General features: G+C 51.9%; 1 pseudogene; it reads right to left on the bottom strand.

Annotated features, from left to right (window-relative positions):
* Positions 1–19,504, bottom strand: part of LOC131492413 (src substrate cortactin-like) — a 50,307-nt pseudogene that overhangs the window by 24,883 nt on the left and 5,920 nt on the right.

Raw genomic sequence — 19,504 nt, 5'->3', positions numbered from 1 at the left:
AAAGGCCCCGAATGGCCAAAGTAATTTTGAAGAAGAAGACCAAAGCAGGAGGCATCACAATCCCAGACTTTAGCCTCGACTACAAAGCTGTCATCATGAAGACAGCATGGTGTGCGCACAAAAACAGACACATAGACCCATGGAATAGAATAGAAACCCCAGAACTAGACCCACAAACGTATGGCCAACTCATCTTTGACAAAGCAGGAAAGAACATCCAATGGAAAAAAGACAGTCTCTTTAACAAATGGTGCTGGGAGAACTGGACAGCAACATGCAGAAGGTTGAAACTAGACCACTTTCTCACACCATTCACAAAAATAAATTCAAAATGGATAAAGGACCTGAATGTGAGACAGGAAACCATCCAAACCCTAGAGGAGAAAGCAGGAAAAGACCTCTCTGACCTCAGCCATAGCTATCTCTTACTCGACACATCCCCAAAGGCAAGGGAATTCAAAGCAAAAATGAATTACTGGGACCTTATGAAGATAAAAAGCTTCTGCACAGCAAAGGAAACAACCAACAAAACTAAAAGGCAACCAACGGAATGGGAAAAGATATTTCCCAATGACATATCTGACAAAGGGCTAGTATCCAAAATCTATAAAGCGCTCACCAAACTCCACACCCAAAAAACAAATCACCCAGTGAAGAAATGGGCAGAAAACATGAATAGACACTTCTCTAAAGAAGACATCCGGATGGCCAACAGGCACATGTAAAGATGCTCAACGTCGCTCCCCATCAGGGAAATACAAATCAAAACCACACTCAGATATCACCTCACGCCAGTCAGAGTGGCCAAAATGAACAAATCAAGAGACTATAGATGCTGGAGAGGATGTGCAGAAACGGGAACCCTCTTGCACTGTTGGTGGGAATGCAAATTGGTACAGCCACTCTGGAAAACAGTGTGGAGGTTCCTCAAAATATTAAAAATACACCTACCCTATCACCCAGCAATAGCACTGCTAGGAATTTGCCCAAGGGATACAGGAGTACTGATGCATAGGGGCACTTGTACCCCAATATTTATAGCAGCACTCTCAACAATAGCCAAATGATGGAAAGAGCGTAAATGTCCCTCAACTGATGAATGGATAAAGAAATTGTGGTTTATATCCACAATGGAGTACTACGTGGCAATGAGAAAGAATGAAATATGGCCCTTTGTAACAACATGGATGGAACTGGAGAGTGTGATGCTAAGTGAAATAAGCCATACAGAGAAGACAGATACCATATGGTTTCACTCTTAGGTGGATCCTGAGAAACTTAACAGAAACCTCTAGGGGAGAGGAAGAAAAAAAAAAAAAGGAGGTTAGAGTGGGAGAGAGCAAAAGCATAAGAGACTCTTCAAAACTGAGAACAAACGGGGTTGATGGGGGGTGGGAGGGAGGGGAGGGTGGGTGATGGGTATTGAGGAGGGCACCTTTTGGGATGAGCACTGGGTGTTGTATGGAAACCAATTTGACAATAAATTTCATATATTGAAAAAAAAATAAATAAACATAAAATATTCAACAACATGATGCCAGTCCTTCCCCCTGAGGACACAATGACCCCAGGCCCTTATCTGAAAACCCAACTCCTCACGGGGTAGGTTCTGTCCCAACACCAGCTGCCTGGTGCCTCACCCGGCTCCGCTTCCGCTTCCATAGCTCACAACAAAGCCAAGCTCCTCCTTGACCCCGGCCTTCGGCCTCGGAGTCAGACTGCTGGGAGAGTGCTCGGTCAGCCTCAGCTCCCGAGCCACCTCTCCGGAAAAGGCCGTTCCGGAACCACAGTGCGCAAGTAAGCAACATTTCCTCCTAACCCCTTCACTCGTCCAGATACACTCTTCTCAGATGGGCCTCCACCACCGTCTCCGAGGAGCACAGCAGCCAGAGCCTGGTGACCACAATGGTGCAGAGTCACAAAAGGGCTCAACAAGCGTGGGTGGTTGTGTCTCTGCAGATGACTCGGGTGCACCAACACAGAAGCCCTTTTTGTGGGGGCTACCCTGTACACTTGAGGCAAACCCCACCCCCAGCCTACTTCAGATTCCGGGTCTCCCTCTGTCTGCCCCTCCCCTGGCCACACTCTCTGTCTCTCTAAATAGTCAATAAACATTACGAAAAGTAGAAAACAAACAACACTGATCAAACACTCCCAGATAAGTGTCACTTAAGCAATCCACTTCGTCTAGTTGCCCTGTCATAGCCAGCCCGTCACCACAAAGCCTGCCCTGGGCAGGCACCTGACGGGGGAGGAGGGCGGCCATGGCAGTGGGGGATAGGGAGCTGGGAGGCTGACACCATCACCACTCCATGGACGCTGGCTGAGCGTGCGCAAACTGGATGGTCATTTTAGAAGAACGACGGGTACTAGGCAAGGACTACTGGGTTTCGTTTTCTCCTGTAACAAATGCTGATGACCAAAATGTTTACTATGACTTCTCAGTCTTCCCTGGCTTACTCTTATACATGTGAGTAGCCTGTTAATCAACACATCATGAACTAGGAAAGATGAATTCAATTTGAAGCATGTTTGAAGGCATCAAGGAGACCCTGAGGCAGTCACAACTGGAAGGACTGAGACCCCAACAAAAGGGAAGCCCGCTGAGCCAACTCTAATGTTCAGAGTCCTCTCTCTCCCTCAAGACATGTGAGGATTCTGAATTTCCTCAGGGATTGCAGGCAATATACCAACGAGCTGCAAAGGAAACCTAACAGAAAGGCAAGCAGAAAGTCGCAGCGAACCGAGCTCTGGACAGCACAGGGAGGCACAGAAAATGAGCCCGGCACTCGGCAAGCACGCCTGAGAAGCTGACTCTTCCATCATCTCATTGTGCTGTGGAGAAAATAACTGGGCTTTGGGACCTAGCATCAAGGACGGGTCCTCAGAAATACTCCAGCCTCCAAATGGAGATCCTGGAGGTCTACACGGGGGTGGGGGACAGTGTTAGCCCAGCTCACACTGCACCTTACAAAGACTGAGCCCCAGTCTCAACTCACTCACCCCTGAGTGGGCCCAATAACCGCCGCACTCGGGGTGTGTGGGATGAAATGCTGAAGGAATAAAAGCACACGAAGAGCCTCTATGCTTCTCCATACAGTCCAGCACAAAAATAAAAACAAAGAAGAAATGAAAAGACAAGATAAGACAAGACAAAAAAAAAGACAGAAAAGAAAAGAAAAGAAAAGAAAAAAATGAAAAGGAAACGAAATGAAGGGAAACGAAAGGAAAGGAAAGGAAAGGAAAGGAAAGGAAAGGAAAGGAAAGGAAAGGAAAGGAAAGGAAAGGAAAGGAAAGGCAAGGCAAAGCAAGGCAAGGAAATGAAAGGAAGGCCTGGGTGGCTCAGTTGGGGAAGCATCCCACTTGGTTCATGTCATGATCTGACGCTTTATGGTTTGAGTCCCACGTCGGGCTCTGTGGTGACAGTGAAGAGCCTGGAGCCTGCTTTGGATTATGTGTCTCCCACTTTGTCTCCCCCTCCCCTGCTCAAGTTTTGTCTCTACCTCTCTCTCCCTCTCTCAAAAGTAAATTATATTAACAAAAAAAATTCTTTTAATAAGAAAAGGAAAGAAACAAACAAGAAAACAAAAAAAGAGAGGCACCTGGATAGCTCAGCCTACTCGTTTAAGTGACCAACACTTGGGTTCGGCTCACGTTTGTGAGTTTGAGCCCTGTGTTGGGCTCTCTACTGACAGAAAAGAGCCTCTCCTCAACAGTGTCTCTCTCTCCCCCGTCCTCTACCCCCACCGCTGCTCTCACTTTCTTTCTCCCTCAAAATAAATAGATAAACATAAAAAAAAAAAAGTTTTACATCATATCGACCCAAAGAAGAAAGAAGAGAAACAGACCAAGAGGAGACACATAGACTGGAGTGATTGGATGCAAAAGTCAACTGTCCAAAAACCATTCTTGACAAATGGGAAATTTTCAGAGACTCAAAACAGATTCTCAAACTGCAAATTATCAGAGCTAAAATTAAGATCTCCAGGTGCCTGAGTGGCTCAGTGACTCACTCCAGGTGCCTGAGTGGCTCCAGGTGCCTGAGTGGCTCAGTGGCTCAGCATCTGACTTTAGCTCGGGTCATGATCTCGTGATTCGGGAGTTTGAGCCCTGCGTTGGGCTCCGTATTGACAGTGCAGAGCCTATAGCCTGCTTTGGCATCTATGTCTCCCTCTCTCTCTATTCTTCCCTTACTCCCACTGTCTAGCTCTCCAACATAATTAAAAGACTAAAAAATCTTGTCAATGGCATTAAGAACTCAGTCCGTGGGCTTCACATCAGACTAGACACAGGTGAATAGCCTCAGTGAACTGAAAGATGGGTAGGTAAAAATATATCTAGACCATACACAGAGGAAACGTCAAGAAAATACACAAGCCCAAAAGACACAGAAGATATGGTACAAAGGTCCAATAGGAACCCACAAAGTAGAGGAAACACAGAATGGGTAGTACCACTTCACTACAAAGACAAGAATCAAAACTGATAAAAGAACCATGAGAGTGACTCCACAAGGAACACCTCAGGCAAAAAGATGTTAACAGTCATGAGAGGACAAAGAGACCGCCTTCCATGGGACAACAACAACAACACTACCAGCTGACTCTTCAAGAAAAGCAAATGAAGCCAGATGATGGATTGGCATGTATGAAAGGTGAACTAAAATAGCCACCAACCTGGAAGTCTTTACCTAACAGAAACATTCTTCACAGTGAAGGCAAAGTAAAGATGTTTTTCAGGCAAAACAGAAGCAAAAACAAAAATAAAAACTGAACAACAAACAAAAACAACACACACACACACACACTCACACACACAAACCATGACTACACATCAACTACAGACACAAACTAAAATCAATATTAAAGCAGCTTGTTGCAGAAAAGAAATGTAGTCTCTGAAAGAAATATAAAAAAACAAGGCTTGCAGAACAACGTGACAACAGAAAGGGTAACTATGAGAACAAACCTTAACAAGTATTAAGTGCACGAAAGAATGACAACAAGGGGAAAATCCATCTAAAACGTAAAAATATTAGCCAACGAAAGGTGAAGAGGAGTTCACTGTGGTTCAAGTGTCAAAGAAAAGAGCAGGGGCGCCTGGGTAGCTCAGTCAGTTGAGTGTCCGACTTTGACTCAGGTCAAGATCTCACGGTTTGTGAGAAGGAGACCCGCATCAGACTGTGTGCTGATGACTCAGAGCCTGGAGCCTGCTTCAGATTCTGGGTCTCCCTTTCTGCTCTGCCCCTCACCCGATTATATTATGTCTCCCTCAAAAAACAAATAAATCTTAAAACAAAGAAAAGATAAAAGGAGAGAGCAGTGTCAGGGAAGCAGTACAAGTCCTGAATCAGGCAGGGGTCAGTTTAAAATGCACTTGCCTCTAGAAATAGATATATTCCAATTACCTAACAACTCAGTGTACAGATAAAAACTCCCTCCTACTTCTAAAGGAAGGCTAGAGACCAAAAGAACACAGAACAGCTGGGACAAAGAAGAAACTAATAATACGGTACGTGTAAACTAACATATCAGTCATTACATGTGCACAAATACTGCAAGCAAAAGGTTGACTCTCAAATGCGTTAGAAGGAAACTAAGCCTACGCTGGTCACAAAGGTACACCTTAAAACGTAAGATCACAGACAGGTGGAAGTAAAAGATCCCCAGGCAAACCCTACCGAACAGAAAACTGATGTGGCCGCTAGGACCCTCCAATAAAGTAACCTCTATAGCAAAAAGCTCTACTAGAGACAAAGAGGAACATTTCGCGATGGAAGTTCCATCTACCAAGAGAACAAGACTTCTAAACTTTCATATAATAACGCAATCTCAAAATACAGAAAAGTTGACAAACATAGAAAAGGAAAAAGAGCCACATCCATAAGCACGATGGGAGACTTGACGATACATCTCTCAGTATCTGACAGAACTGACGACAACAGAAAACTCAAGGCAGTGTGACGGGGCTGTCCAATATGGGGTCACGTGCTTTACTGCAAGTACTTGAACCGCGCGCGGCTCCTCAAAGTGTGACGTGTGCAAAGTATAAAATGCACACCACATTTTAAAGACAACGTGATAAAAGAGAATGCAAAATCATTCATAATTTTTTCTCACGCCGGCTATACACTGAAATGATATTTTGGATATGCCTGTTAGTTATATTATTAAACTCATTCTCGCCTATTCCTTACTTGGTTTCAAGTGGTTACTAAAATCTGAATTCTGTCATTAACAAACTTCATCTAACCTATAAATAGAGACTACTGCATTCCCCCAATACACATTATTTTCACGTGCCCGAGGAACAGTTCATGAAAACGAACATATGCCAGGCCATTAGGAAAGTCAGCTCATCTCAGAGGACTGAAATACTGCAGGGCATATTGACGGATTGCATTAGATTCACAGTTCAATTCCCCCAACAATTTATCACGCCCAAAATGATGGGATGAAGACAGGGAGACTTCCGGTAATGACCAGTCATGGGCGGCTGAGAGAGCACCGTCACCCCTGCCACCACAGGAGGACAGGGAGAAGCAGGCTGTCGATGAACCAGGAAGCTGACTCTCACCTGACTCGGAATCTGCAGATGCCTTGATCTTGAGAACTTCCCAGTCTCCTCAACTATAGGAAAGAAGTTTCTGTTTCTTATTAGGCAGCCAGTCTATGGTATTTTGTTACAACCACCCCAAAACACTGAGACAGATACCTTCATGGAATTAAGCTAGAAATCTGCACAAAGAGAACGAGAAAATCCCCCGAAACATCAAGATGTGTTATGCTCCTAAACATTGTGATGAATTAAGAAAAAGATGCCACAATGAAAGTTAGGAAATAGTTTCACATAAAGATAATAAACATTTGGCTTATCAAAACTTGTGAGATCAGGAAAGGTGTGCTTAAAGGGAGACTCATAGCTTTAGAATACATATATCATAGGATAGCTCAGTTGCTTGGTGACCAACTCTTGATTTTGGCTCAGGGTATGATCCCACGGCCACAAGATCGATCCCCAGCCTGGCTCCACACGGAGTGAGGAGCCTGCTCGAGACTCTCTCTCTTTCTCTCTCTCTCTCTCTCTCTGTCTCTCTCTCTCTCTCTCTCTCTCTCTCTCTCTCTCCCTCTGACCCTCTGCCCTGCTCATGCTCTCCTTCTGAAATGAATCAACACACTAATAAGCAAGTAAATACAATACACATACTGGAAAGGAACAAAGGCTAAAAATCAAATGAAGGATTTAGTTCAAGAACTACCAGATGGGACAGCAAACAATCACCAAGTAGATGGAAAACAAAAGGGCAGAAATCAGTGCTGCAGGAAACAAATAGTAAATGACAGAAATCAAAAAAGCCCAAGTTGGTTCTATGAAAAAGAAACAAAGCACAAAGTACCAATATCAAGAAGTTCTAAAGCAACTATCACACCAGATGCTGCAGATAGGAGGGATATTAGAAACCAGTTGACACTTACTCCTTGGAAAGTTTGGGAGGTCAGAGCAAACTCCTAGAAAACAAAATGCCTTATCTAAATAGACACAAGAAGATATGGGAAATCAGAAAAATCCTATTTCCCCTTAAGAAAGGAATCTGCAATGAAAACCCTTCTCACAAGGAAAACCTTACACCAGCTGTTGGCCTAGCACTTCTTCCCAAAAGAAAAGAACACACACAAAAACTTTTCTGGGAAAGCACAAGATGTGCTTCTTCCTACGTTGGTTTAGGAGGCCAGCACGACCTTAAACCCAAACCCCAGCAAGGACGGCACAAGAGGGTGCAAGGGAACACCCACCTCTCTCTTGAATACACATGCAAGAATGTAAAGCACACTATTTACAAATGGAATCCAGTGCAAAGAGAATGCATAGACATCAGGTTTGGATTAATCTAGAAGGCAAAAGTTGTTTTAAGTTAAACCACAACATTACACAAATCACTTGTCCCCAAAGATGCACAAAACACATTTCAGAAAATTTAGTATTATTCTTTCTTTGATGATTGTTAAAATATCAGAGCAAACTAAAAACAGAGGAGAATTTTCATGTTTTGACACAACTATCTACGAGTAATGCCACGGCAAGTGTCATATGTACTGGTAAAATACTGAACTCTTTGGGACACCTGCGTGGCTTCTAGTCGGTGAAGCGTCTGACTCTTGATTTCAGCTCAGGCCATGATCTCACGGTTCATGATTTCAAGCCTGGCATCAGACTCTGTGCTGACAGTGTGGGGTCTGCTTGGGATCCACTCTCTTTCCCGCCTCGCACTCCCCTTCCCATGCATGCTCTCTAAATCAATAAAGAAAGAAACAAACTTTAAAAAATATTAAGTATACAGAAAATTATGAAACCCTTCTCTCTCGTATCTGGAAGGAGACAAGGACACCTACTCTCACCACTTCCCTTCAACACAGTACTGGAGGCCCTAGCCAATCCAAGGCAAGAAACATACAAATGGTTATACTATTGGATAGAAACCAAAGAAACTTACCACAAGGCAACACAGAGAACGTACGGCAGACATACACAAGAATGTGAAAAGCTCTGCCATTCACAGATGTATTCCACACACATAGAAAGAACTCATTCAAATCAACAGAAAACAAAACACACAACCTAATCACAAAGTGGCTTCCAAAAGGCAATTATTTCTCAAAAGAAACATGTAAGTGGCCAAGACACACACAGGGGCGGGTCCCACGATTACACCATACCTCCCAGCACCTGAGCCCCAGCAACCAGGTAACACACGAGAAGAGGCAATACCAGGCATCGGCCAGCCCCGAGCTCCCGCACGCTGTTGCTCGTGGGGAACAGACACGTGCCGCCACTCATGCCCTGCTCCTCCAAGGCAACCCAATATGATGCATGTGGATCTGCAGGCAGCCTCTGCACAAACCGGAGCAGCCACAGCAGAAACAATAAACCGTGCTGTGCTCACACACTGGGCCTTCGACAGCAGGGGAGGACCAGCACAGCCACACAAGGAAAGCAGGTGCATTGCGCACACACAGCGCTCAAGGGTTGGCTCAACATGAAGCGAAGAACAAGCCAAAGCAATCGCCGGTGAAAGTCAAGACCGTGGTTGCCTTTGGGGGACGTTCGGTGGGAGTCAGTAGGAACTAGGAAGCACGGTAAGGTTCCATTTCTTCATCCAGGTGGTGGTTCCAAGAATGTGTTCGCTGAGTGAAAAATATGGAAGATCAGCTGAAAGTAGTGGCCTAGGATGTTCCAAACGTCCACCGCGTGCCACACAACTAGGCCGCTCTGTGCGGGCAGCTAACCCCCAAGAGAAGCAAGGAAGCCCCACCCATCTGAGTGCAGAGTCAGGAAGGGGCATCCAGACACCCGAGGAGCTACTGCCACACCCTACTCGCCTCCAGCTGTTCCTCTGGGGGAGTCCACATCGCCTTCCTAAACATCATTGGCCACAAGACACTGAATGCAGAAGCAGCTGGAAGAATAAACATCTTGCACTAAGCCAATGCCAATGCCAATGCCACGCTTCTACACAGTGTTGTTCTGAAAATGTACGTATTTTTTGCACGAAAGGTATGAGTACATTAATCTGCCCTAATTTATTGTCTTTAAGTGAATTCATCACATCTGAGATGCTCGGATTTGGTTTGGTTTCCTTAATGTTTGTTTTTGAGAGAGAGACACAGGGCATGTGAGGGGAGGGGCAGAGGGAGAGGGACACAGAGAGTCTGAGACAAGTCCAGGCTGGCAGCTGGCAGCACAGAGCCCCGCATGGGGCTCTAAACTATTAACTGTGAGATCACCACCTGAGCCAGAGTCGGACCCTTAACACAGAGAGCCACCCAGGCGCCCGCTTCAATTCTCGGTTTAACCTCACCACAGTAGAGATCCAGAGACACAACCCCCACACACGAAGGCTCTCTGGGGCCCTCAATAATCCCCTGATGTCCAAGTGTCCCGACACCACCGAGTCTGAGAAACACTGACCCAGGGAACAAAGGACACTCTCCCCTTCTTCTCGTCAACTTCCCAATTTCGATAGGGTTTCGCCAGCTCACCAGACTCTCTAAGGCCTGGCCCACAGGGCACAAGGGCCTAAGGCGGCCTCTGTTCGTGGCAGCCGCCTCGGGGGACAGAACGTGTGCAGCCTGTGCGGGGTCAGGGGACGGACAAGGCAGGAAGGTCTCCGACAGCCTCTGCGAGGGCGGGCGGCACACTCCTTACACGACAGCTGCGGTTGAGGCAGGCACCCGGAGAACCTCCCAGAAGCCACTACCTGCAGTGAGAAGGGCCCTTACTGCCTGCCAAGCGGTTAAGCCAGCACTGCCACGGGAGGCGCCCCCACACACACCCCGCCGCCACAGAGCGGCCACCACGACTGACTCACGTGAGCCTGCGGGCCTCCACACAGACAGGACGGCCTTCCTCCCGAGGGTGGCCAATTGCTGTCCCCCAAGTGAGCAGAACCAGGGCGCCCCGAGCCACCCGGCCTCTCACGGCTGGCACTGTGGCCTCTGCGGGAGTCCGAGCGGCGCTGGGTCCACCAGAACTCACCTGCCTCAAACAGGAAGGTCTTCGGAGAAACAGGGACCCCAGGGCGACATCCTTGTAGGTGGAAGACTTCTAGCAAGGGAGAAGCCGGATGCTCAGAAGAGCACATCCCTCGCCCTCCACAGCACCTGCGGGCTCCTACCGCCTTCAAGAACCCGCCGGCCTCCTGCCCACCTCTCCGCCTGGCAAATGCACTGTGGCGCCAGCACCAAGAACCATGTGTAAGAACCATGTGTGGGCTAGGACCAAGGGAAACCTACTGCAGTGTTTCTCCAGAAAGGGGTGAAAAGTTCCTGGCACTGGCTTTTGTTGCCCTGTCCTTTGAAGCCAGTAGTGACACCTAGTTAACCGATTCTGACTTGCGGCCAACCCTCAGGTATTTGGAGAATGGCTCTGCTGCACCAGTCCTTGAGTGGGCTGGGTCCAGCACGTAGCAAGCAGATCCTGAAGAATATTGCCAATGGATGAAGTGTCTGCTCTGCAGGGTGAAGGCATCTGTATCCTCCAGTGGTTGGAGTTCTGCTGACGAACCGATGAAGATTGGGGGCGATGGTGGGGGTGATCCAGAGCCCAAGACCAAGAAAGATCTCCTGAAGACATCTTTCATACAAAAAAGGTGATTTTATTAAACGATGGGGACAGAAACCACATGCAAGAAAATCTGCACCGGGGTCCTGACGGGTAACTCATTATTACACACCATCAGGTTGGCAGGGTGTCAAGGATAGGGTTAGGGTTAGGGGGAAGCAAGTTTTCAGCGCCTTGAGGGACTAGGTGTGGCTAGGGAAATGGCCTTCATTACCACATAATAAAACCCAAGTCATGACACCCATTCAATGTATATGGGCGGGTGCATAAGCTTGGAGGAATACTGCCAGCATATGCCTTTGGGCAGTTGAAATAAAAGAAGTTGACTGGAATGTTTTCAAGGTTGGGATAATGTTAGGCTTAGGTTGTGTTTTGCCCCTAGCAAAGGGTCATCACCATCACCTAGCAGCTAAGCTCCTAGAGGGATGTCACTCTATCCGTTTCAGGGATTGTCAGTGGGCTATAATCAGTAAGGGAATTTAATTTTCATTTGCCTTAGCATCACACATTACCATGACAAGCGCTTAAGGCCCTTTTCTCTGTACTTGGGTGGTCAAGACTGTCCAAGGAATAACAATCATATCCCACCCATGGTGGGAGGAGGGGCTAGCTTGTGCTTTACCCCTCAGCCTGCCTTATGCTCCCTCATCATATCCTCCCTGAAAAATGTCAAATTTGAAACCTTGAAGATGGATGAAGGTGGAAGGTCTCAACTTCTGTAGCTTCTTTGTGCTGAGTAGGGACATAGAGTCATCCCTACCTATATGGATCCTTATTGGTCTCTTGGGCAACGTACAGAGGAGTTACAAAAGGCAGTGGCGGCTGGATCCAAGGTGGGCCTTCTTGAGTAGAAAGGCTCATCATTTGGCTTCAATCAAGTGTAGTGATGGAGTCGGCAACAGGCAGGGAGCGTGGGACATCAGGCCGGTGGAGCCTTCCGGGCCCTCCCAGCCGGGTTCTATGGGACTCCTCGGCAGCCTTAGGGCGAGCGAATCCAGCCACCAGGCCCTTCCATCCCGACCGCCCCACCTGGTGGAATCCCGCAGCGGAGAGCCCAGCGCCCGCGGGGAACATCTCCAGCCCGAGCCCGCTGCCCTAGCTGGGCGTCGGGAAATGCCAGGGGCCCTGGGGCTGAGGGCTCCTGGGAGGGAAGAGGTCCAGGACCCAGGGAGCCCAGACCTATGGCGGAGTCGGAGTCTGGGGTCTCGCTGCCCCGGCCGCCTGCCCACACTCTCCTGGGTTCTCTTATCCACCCACCCAGCCCCCACCCTCCAGCCCTCAGGTGCCAGCCCCCCGTCCCGCCCTCACCGTTGCCCCCCTCCGTGCGGGTGCGGGTGTCGGTGGTGTGTCAGGAAAGTTGCAAAGCTGTGGGTGGGTTCCAGCCGATGCAGTGGGATTTGGCCGGGTGCGGGGAGCGGGGAGCGTGCCCCTTGTGAAGTGGCCTGGGGTGTGTGGGCCTGGGATCCAGGTGGGGCAGGGAGGGGCTGAACCGGGCCTGTTGGCTTTCTTGGCTCTGGAGGGGCCTAAGGAGCAGTGCCTGGGGTGTGTTTGGCCCCAGGCGCCGCCCTCCCTGGAGAGAGAGGGACACAGGCAGGGAGGGGGGACATGCGGCAGGAGCCAAAGGAGAGGTGAAGGAAGCCAAAGGCAAAAGCCAATGGCACATGGTAATCCCAGGCGCTCTCCCATCCAAGTTCTAACCAGGCCGACACCGCTCAGCTTCTGAGAGAAGACTGGGGTCGGTCACTTTCATGCTGGTATGGCCATAGACGCCAGTGGCTGGCGCTGGGTGCCTCAAGAGCCTGCTCCATGCCACCCAAGCCCAGCGGTTGCCGAGCTTCCCCATGCACCTTGCATCCTGCCTGCCTGCCTGCCTCCGCCCTCCGCCTCGGGTGCCTGGAGGGAGGCGGAGGCCGCACAAGAAGACCCTGGCAATGAGCTGTGGCGCAAGCCCCGTCGTTCTCCCATCCTGGGACTCTTGCAGGATGCTCCCGGCCTGGCCCCAAGCCCGCCACCTCTTCCATCCCGCACCGCACCGCACCGCACCGCCCCTCGCAGCCCCGCACCACACCGCACCGCACCACACCAAGATGGGCTGCTCAGTGGGAAGAGGGTGGAAGCTAGCGTGGGGCATCAGGCCGGTCGAGCCTTCCAGGCCCGCCCAGCCGGGTTCTAAGGGCCTCCTCCGCAGCCTTAGGGCCAGCGCATCCAGCCACCCGGCCTTTCCCTCCCGACTGCTCCACCTGGTGCAATCCCACAGGGGAGTGCCCAGCGCCCCCGGGGAACATCACCAGCCCCAGCCCGCTGCCCTAGCTGGGCGTCTTGAAACACCAGGGGGCTGGGGATGAGGGCTCCAGGGAGGGAAGAGGTCCAGGACCCAGGGAACCCAGGCCTGTGGCGGAGTCGGAGTCTTCGGTGTCGCTACCCTGGCCGCCTGCCCGCAGTCTCCTGGGTTCTCTTATCCACCCACCCAGCCCCCACCCTCCAGCCCTCAGGTGCCAGCCCCCGGTCCCGCCCTCAGCGCTGCCCCCCTCCGTGTGGGTGCAGGTGTGGGTTGTGTGTGAGGAAAGTTGCAAGGCTGTGGGTGGGTTCCAGCCAGTGCAGTGTGATTTGGCTGGGTGCGGGGAGCGGGGAGCGTGCCCCTTGTGAAGTGGCCTGGGGTGTGTGGGCCCGGGGACGGGGCGGGGCCGGACCAGGCATGGCGGCTTTCTTGGCCCGGGTGGGGGCTAAGGAGCAGTGGCTGGGTGTGTCTGGCCCCAGGCGCAACCCTCCCTGGGGAGAGAGGGACACAGGCAGGGAGGGGGGAGATGAGGCAGGAGCCAAAGGAGAGGTGAAGGAAGCCAAAGGCAAAAGACAATGGCACATGGTAATCCCAGGCGCTCTCCCATCCAAGTTCTAACCAGGCCGACACCGCTCAGCTTCTGAGAGAAGACTGGGGTCGGTCACATTCATGCTGGTATGGCCATAGACGCCAGCGGCTGGCGCTGGGTGCCTCAAGAGCCTGCTCCATGCCACCCAAGCCCAGCGGTTGCCGCGCTTCCCCATGCACCTGGCATCCTGCCTGCCAGCCTGCCTGCCTGCCTGCCTGCCTGCCTCCGCCCTCCGCCACGGGTCCCGGGAGGGAGGCGGAGGGGGCGCAAAAGGACCCTGGCAAGGCGCTGTGGCCCAAGCCCCGTCGTTCTCCACTGCAGGGACTCTTGCAGGATGCTGCAGGCTTGGCCCCACACCGGCCACCTCTTCCATCCCGCACCGCACCGCACCGCCCCTCGCAGCCCCACACCACACCGCACCGCACCACACCACGATGGGCTGCTCAGTGGGAAGAGGGTGGAAACGAGCGTGGGGCATCGGGCCGGTCACCACACCACGATGGGCTGCTCAGTGGGAAGAGGGTGGAAGTGAGCGTGGGGCATTGGGCCGGTCGAGCCTTCTGGGCCCGCCCAGCCGGGTTCTAAGGGCCTCCTCCGCAGCCTTAGGGCCAGCGCATCCAGCCACCCGGCCTTTCCCTCCCGACTGCTCCACCTGATGCAATCCCACAGCGGAGTGCCCAGCGCCCCCGGGGAACATCACCAGCCAGAGCCCGCTGCCCTAGCTGGGCGTCTGGAAATGACAGGGGTCTGGGGATGAGGGCTCCCTGGAGGGAAGAGGTCCAGGACCCAGGGAGCCCAGGCCTGTGGCGGAGTCGGTGTCTGGGGTGTCGTTGCCCCGGCCGCCGGCCACCTGCCCGCGGTCTCCTGGGTTCTCGCATCCACCCACCCAGCCCCCACCCTCCAGCCCTCAGGTGCCAGCCCCGGTCCCTCAGTCGGGCTGCTCACTGGCAAGAGGGTGGAAGCGAGCGTGGGGCATCCGGCCGGCCGTGCCTTCCCGGCCAGCCCTGCTGGGTTCTCATCGCCTCCTCCTTAGCCCTTGGGCGAGCGAAGCCAGCCACCAGGCCTTTCCCTCCTGTCTGCCCCACCTGTTGCAAACCCACCCCGCAGCCCCCAGCGCCCCCAGAGGACATCACCAGCCCCAGTCCGCTGCCCTATCTGGGCCTCGTGAAATGCCAGGGGCCCTGGGGATGAGGGCTCGAGGAGGGAAGAGGCCTATTTCCCAGGCAGCCCAGGCCTGTGGCACAGTCGGAGTGTGGTATCTCTGTGTCCCTCCCGCCCCTTTTTTGTCCCCACATCCATGCACCCCAGCTCCAAGCCTCCATCATGGCCCACCCCCCACCCTCCAGCTCCTAACTCCAGGACCCCGGACTCCGGACCCCGGACTCCGGAACCCGGCTCTGCCTGCAGTCTGTGCTGGTGGATGTAGTATTTCAGGGAATGTACAAAGCTGGGGTGTGGCTTCAAACCCATGCAGTGGGATTGGGCCTGGTGTGGGGAGTCGTGAATGGGGAGCGGCCCCTTGTGACATGCAGTGGGGTGTGCAAGGCAGGCCAGGCCATTGGGCTGAACTGGGAAGTGCTGAGGGAGCACTGGCTGGCTTGAGTTTGGCCCCAGGAGCGCCTCTCCTGGTCAGGGAGGGAGGGGGGTGGGCTGGCACCATAGAAGAGGTCAAGTAGGTCAAAGGAAAAAGGGAAAATCCTACAGCACCCGGTGTTCCCAGACGGTCTCCCATCCAAGTACTAACGAGGCCCGACCCTACATAGCTTCCAACACAAGAGGAGATCCGGCGTGTTCTGGTTAGTTTGTCCCCAAATGCTACCTGCTGCAGTTGGGCTCCAAAAGATCCCTGTCCTCGCCTCCCAAGCCCCGGGCATATCCCATTCACCCGTGAACCTGCCTGCCACCTTGCCTGCCTTCTTGACTGGCTGCCTCCCGCTGCCGACCTCCGAGGGCCCCGGGTCGGTGGCGAGGGCCACGCAACAGGCCCCGGGCACCCCGGAGTGGCACAAGCCCTGGTGTTCTCTGATCCCGGTACTCTTGCAGGCTGCTCCGGCTTGCTCCCACGCCAACCTCCCCCTCCATCCCACAGGTCACGGCACCGCATGGCACCGCACATCGCAGCATCTCTGCACACCACACCACACCACCACTTACCACACCACACCACACCACACCAAACCACACCACAGCACAGCACACCATTCCAGGTCCCGCTGCTCACTGCGAAATGGGTGGGAGCGAACAGCAGCATCCGACAGGCCAGGCCTTAGGGGCCCCCTGGATTCTTAGCGCCTCCTCCCCACCCTCGGGCAGCCCCCCACCTGGCCATTCCCTCCCATCTGCGCCAACTGGCTCAAACGCAAACCGGAGCCCCCAGCGTCCCCAGAGAACATCACCAACCAAAGCCCGCTGCCCTAGCTGGGCCTTGTGAATTGCCAGGGGCTCTGGGGATGAGGGCTCCGAGGGAGGGAAGAGGTCCAGACCCAGGCAGCCCTGGCCTGTGGCATAGTTGTAGTGTGGGGTCTCTCTGTCCCTACCGCCCCTCCTTTGTCCTTGTATCCAGGCACTCCAGCCCACACTCTCCACCGCAGCCCCTAGCTACCACTCTCCAGCCCCACGCTCCCATCCCCCAGCCTCCAGCCCTAGTCCCCAGCCACCGGTCCCGGCCGCACTTTCCCTCTGTGCAGGTGTGGGTGGCGTGTTTCTGTGACTGACTGATTTCTCTCAGCTTACCCCCTTCCTGTTCCATCCACATTGCTGCCAATGACACGATTGCGTTCTTTCTCATTGCACATAGGGCCCATTAACTCCCAGTGAGCATACGTGAAGGTTGTTTTCAACCCCCACCGACAACTAATTTCTGATGTCAACGAAAACGTGTTGTGCTCCTCAAAACCTGGGGCATTGAAGTCTCTTGTTTGTGCAGTGACTATTACTGTGCTCTTTGCCCCCGCCACAGACTGCCTCAGCATCCTGCTTTCGGAGACTCTCAGGGATATTGCATGCCCAGTCGTTTCGCCAGCAGGTGAAGCCAAAGAAACGACTCAAAAAAAACTACACAGAATCAGAACCCAGTCCTACACACTTGGGCATCAGCTCGTATGGGGACTCTGCCCTCCAGATCAACAATGTTTTACCTACGGACAGGAAAAGCTGCAAAGATGGCAAGTGCTCCCACCCCCCTACAGTGTGTGATGACAGATGTAGGGTTTCTTTTGGTACATTCAGGCTCCTAGGTGTAGCTAAAATATGTTCCATTTCTCTATAACCCACAGATTTTCCATAGTCATAGGACACCAAGCTTCCCTGGGGAATCGTGCTCCCACTCTCCTCCCATGCTACCTGAAAGCAATCATTGGCTGATTTACCAAAGGATCCATTGACCTCCTGTCACTTATCACTCGGGGCTCAAAAGGCTGCAGTTGGCATGGTAAGAGTCATGACGAGGGAGCATGAGCCAGGCTGAGGCTAAAGCGCAAGTTAGAACCCCCCTTGCCACCCCACGGTGGGTCTGAGGGATATCCCCTGGGCACCACTGCTACTCAAGAACAAAGGAAAGGGGCTTAAGCCCTTGCCGTGCTAATGTGGGAAACTCAGGCACAGGAAAAATTAAATTCCCTTAATGCCTATAGGCCATCGACAACTCCTTGAAACCAGCACAATGACCTCCCTCTAAGAGCTCAGCTGCCTAGATGATGGCTCTTTGCTGGGGGCAAAAGAGAACTGTAGCTTAACATTACCCCAACCTCCAGGACCCTGTAAGTCCACTTCCTTTGTCTCAGTTTCGCCGAGATATATGCGGGCAATCATCCTCCAAGCTTATGGCCCCTGATCTACATTTAAAGGATCTCATGACTCATGTTTTATTAAGGGGTCATAAATAGTGTTTCCCTAGTAACAGTTAGCCCCTGAAGGTGCTGGAAACCTTGCTTCCACAATTCCTTAGAGACTTATTCCATCCCTGACCTCCTGCCAACCTGAGGGAATATAACGATGAGTTAGTTGTAGGACCCCAGCACAGCTCCTCCAGGCATTAAGAAAACCACCTTTTTGCACCAAAGACGTCTTCCAGAATTCTGTGTTGGTCATCAGCTGTGGACCAGTCCACCATCATTCCCAAACATCATCATTTTGGCATCCCAATGTGGGGCTTCGAATCTTCTCACCTTGACTCTGTGCTTCAGTGTCAATTTGGTGAGTATGTTTTCTCTTTCCTCATTTACTCTCATTTCAGGGGATTTTTGAGAAGTAGGGTCTTATGGGAACACTTTTGTGGGGATTGCTCTGGCTGCAATCTTCTAGGCTGTGGCGACTCTACGGGGAGGAGAAAGCCTGCCTTTTGGTTGGAAGTTAGGACCTTGGGCAGAATGGCAGTGAGATGCAGAAACTTGACGCCCTCTCTTTATTCCTTTCCGTGTCTACAGTTGTCTGTCTTGGGCAGTGGACAGCCACCTAAGTGACTACCATGTCTGCCAATCTTAAGACTCCCGTGTGTGAGGATTCCTCCTCATTGGTCGAATGTGACCCCCTCCATATCTCTGGGCTAGCCTCTTCTGCATGCCAGATCTCCACTGAGAGCTGACCGAAACCAGTACCTGACTGAATTAAAACCCAACAGGGCGCCATTTCCTAGGGAGGTTCGCTGTGAAGACTACGCGGGTCGAAATGCCACTTATATCATGATGGATTTCTCTTCTGTTTTCCCTCAATGTCCTCTACTAACTACTACTTAAAATTGGGTCATTTCCCCTTGTCAAACTCTTCTAGTATTTTCCATGGGTTGAAAATGGCAGTTCCTTCTCTGCCTTCTCAGCAAGGGAGACGCAGGTCTGTAAGTCAGGCACCCATCTGTTGTCTAGAATGCAATGGGGAAGCCGGTAGGGGTGGGCAGGCTAGCATCCCTCCTTCAGGAGCCCTTCCCCACCTGGTTGGCAGTCATAGTGATTTCGTTCAAGGGATACCTCGGGTCGCTTTGACATCTCGGGAACCCCTGACACATCCTGTGTGGGGGATGCTACTGGGGAGTCGGGATGGATTCTAGGGGTAATGGACCTTCTCTCTCTCTCTCTCCTTTTCTCTCTAGGTGGAACGTGGGAGTTCCTCTTTGGTCCGCAAGGATTCTCCCTTAGGATGCCTTTTGAACCCACTGGAAACAATTGGGTTTGAAAAATGTGGAAAGGACTGATCCTGTAACACTGCATGGCCTTACTAAACAGGGCAAATGGACGGCTGTTAGCCTAGGTTCAGCCCGTCAGGGCTAACCAGGCCCAGGGGCCTCTTGCAGGATGTGTTTGGTCAGTAACCAGGCCGGTGAGCTCCCCGTGGATATGTTGATGACAAATGTCTAAACAGGCCTCCTCCTGAGAAAACTCAGTCACTGAAGGAAACACAGGCCATCCCTGAAAAGGGAACGCTGACTCTTCCTCTCTGTTCCTCTGCCTGATAGATGTGAGAGCCTCTCCCTCATTCTTTTCGTGGGTTAAGGGCTACAACTGGAGGCAACTGTGCTCAGGCTACCT

This window comes from Neofelis nebulosa, chromosome 13, assembly GCF_028018385.1.
Source record: "Neofelis nebulosa isolate mNeoNeb1 chromosome 13, mNeoNeb1.pri, whole genome shotgun sequence".
NCBI lineage: Eukaryota > Metazoa > Chordata > Mammalia > Carnivora > Felidae > Neofelis > Neofelis nebulosa.
This window is presented reverse-complemented; position numbering and strand designations above follow the sequence as displayed.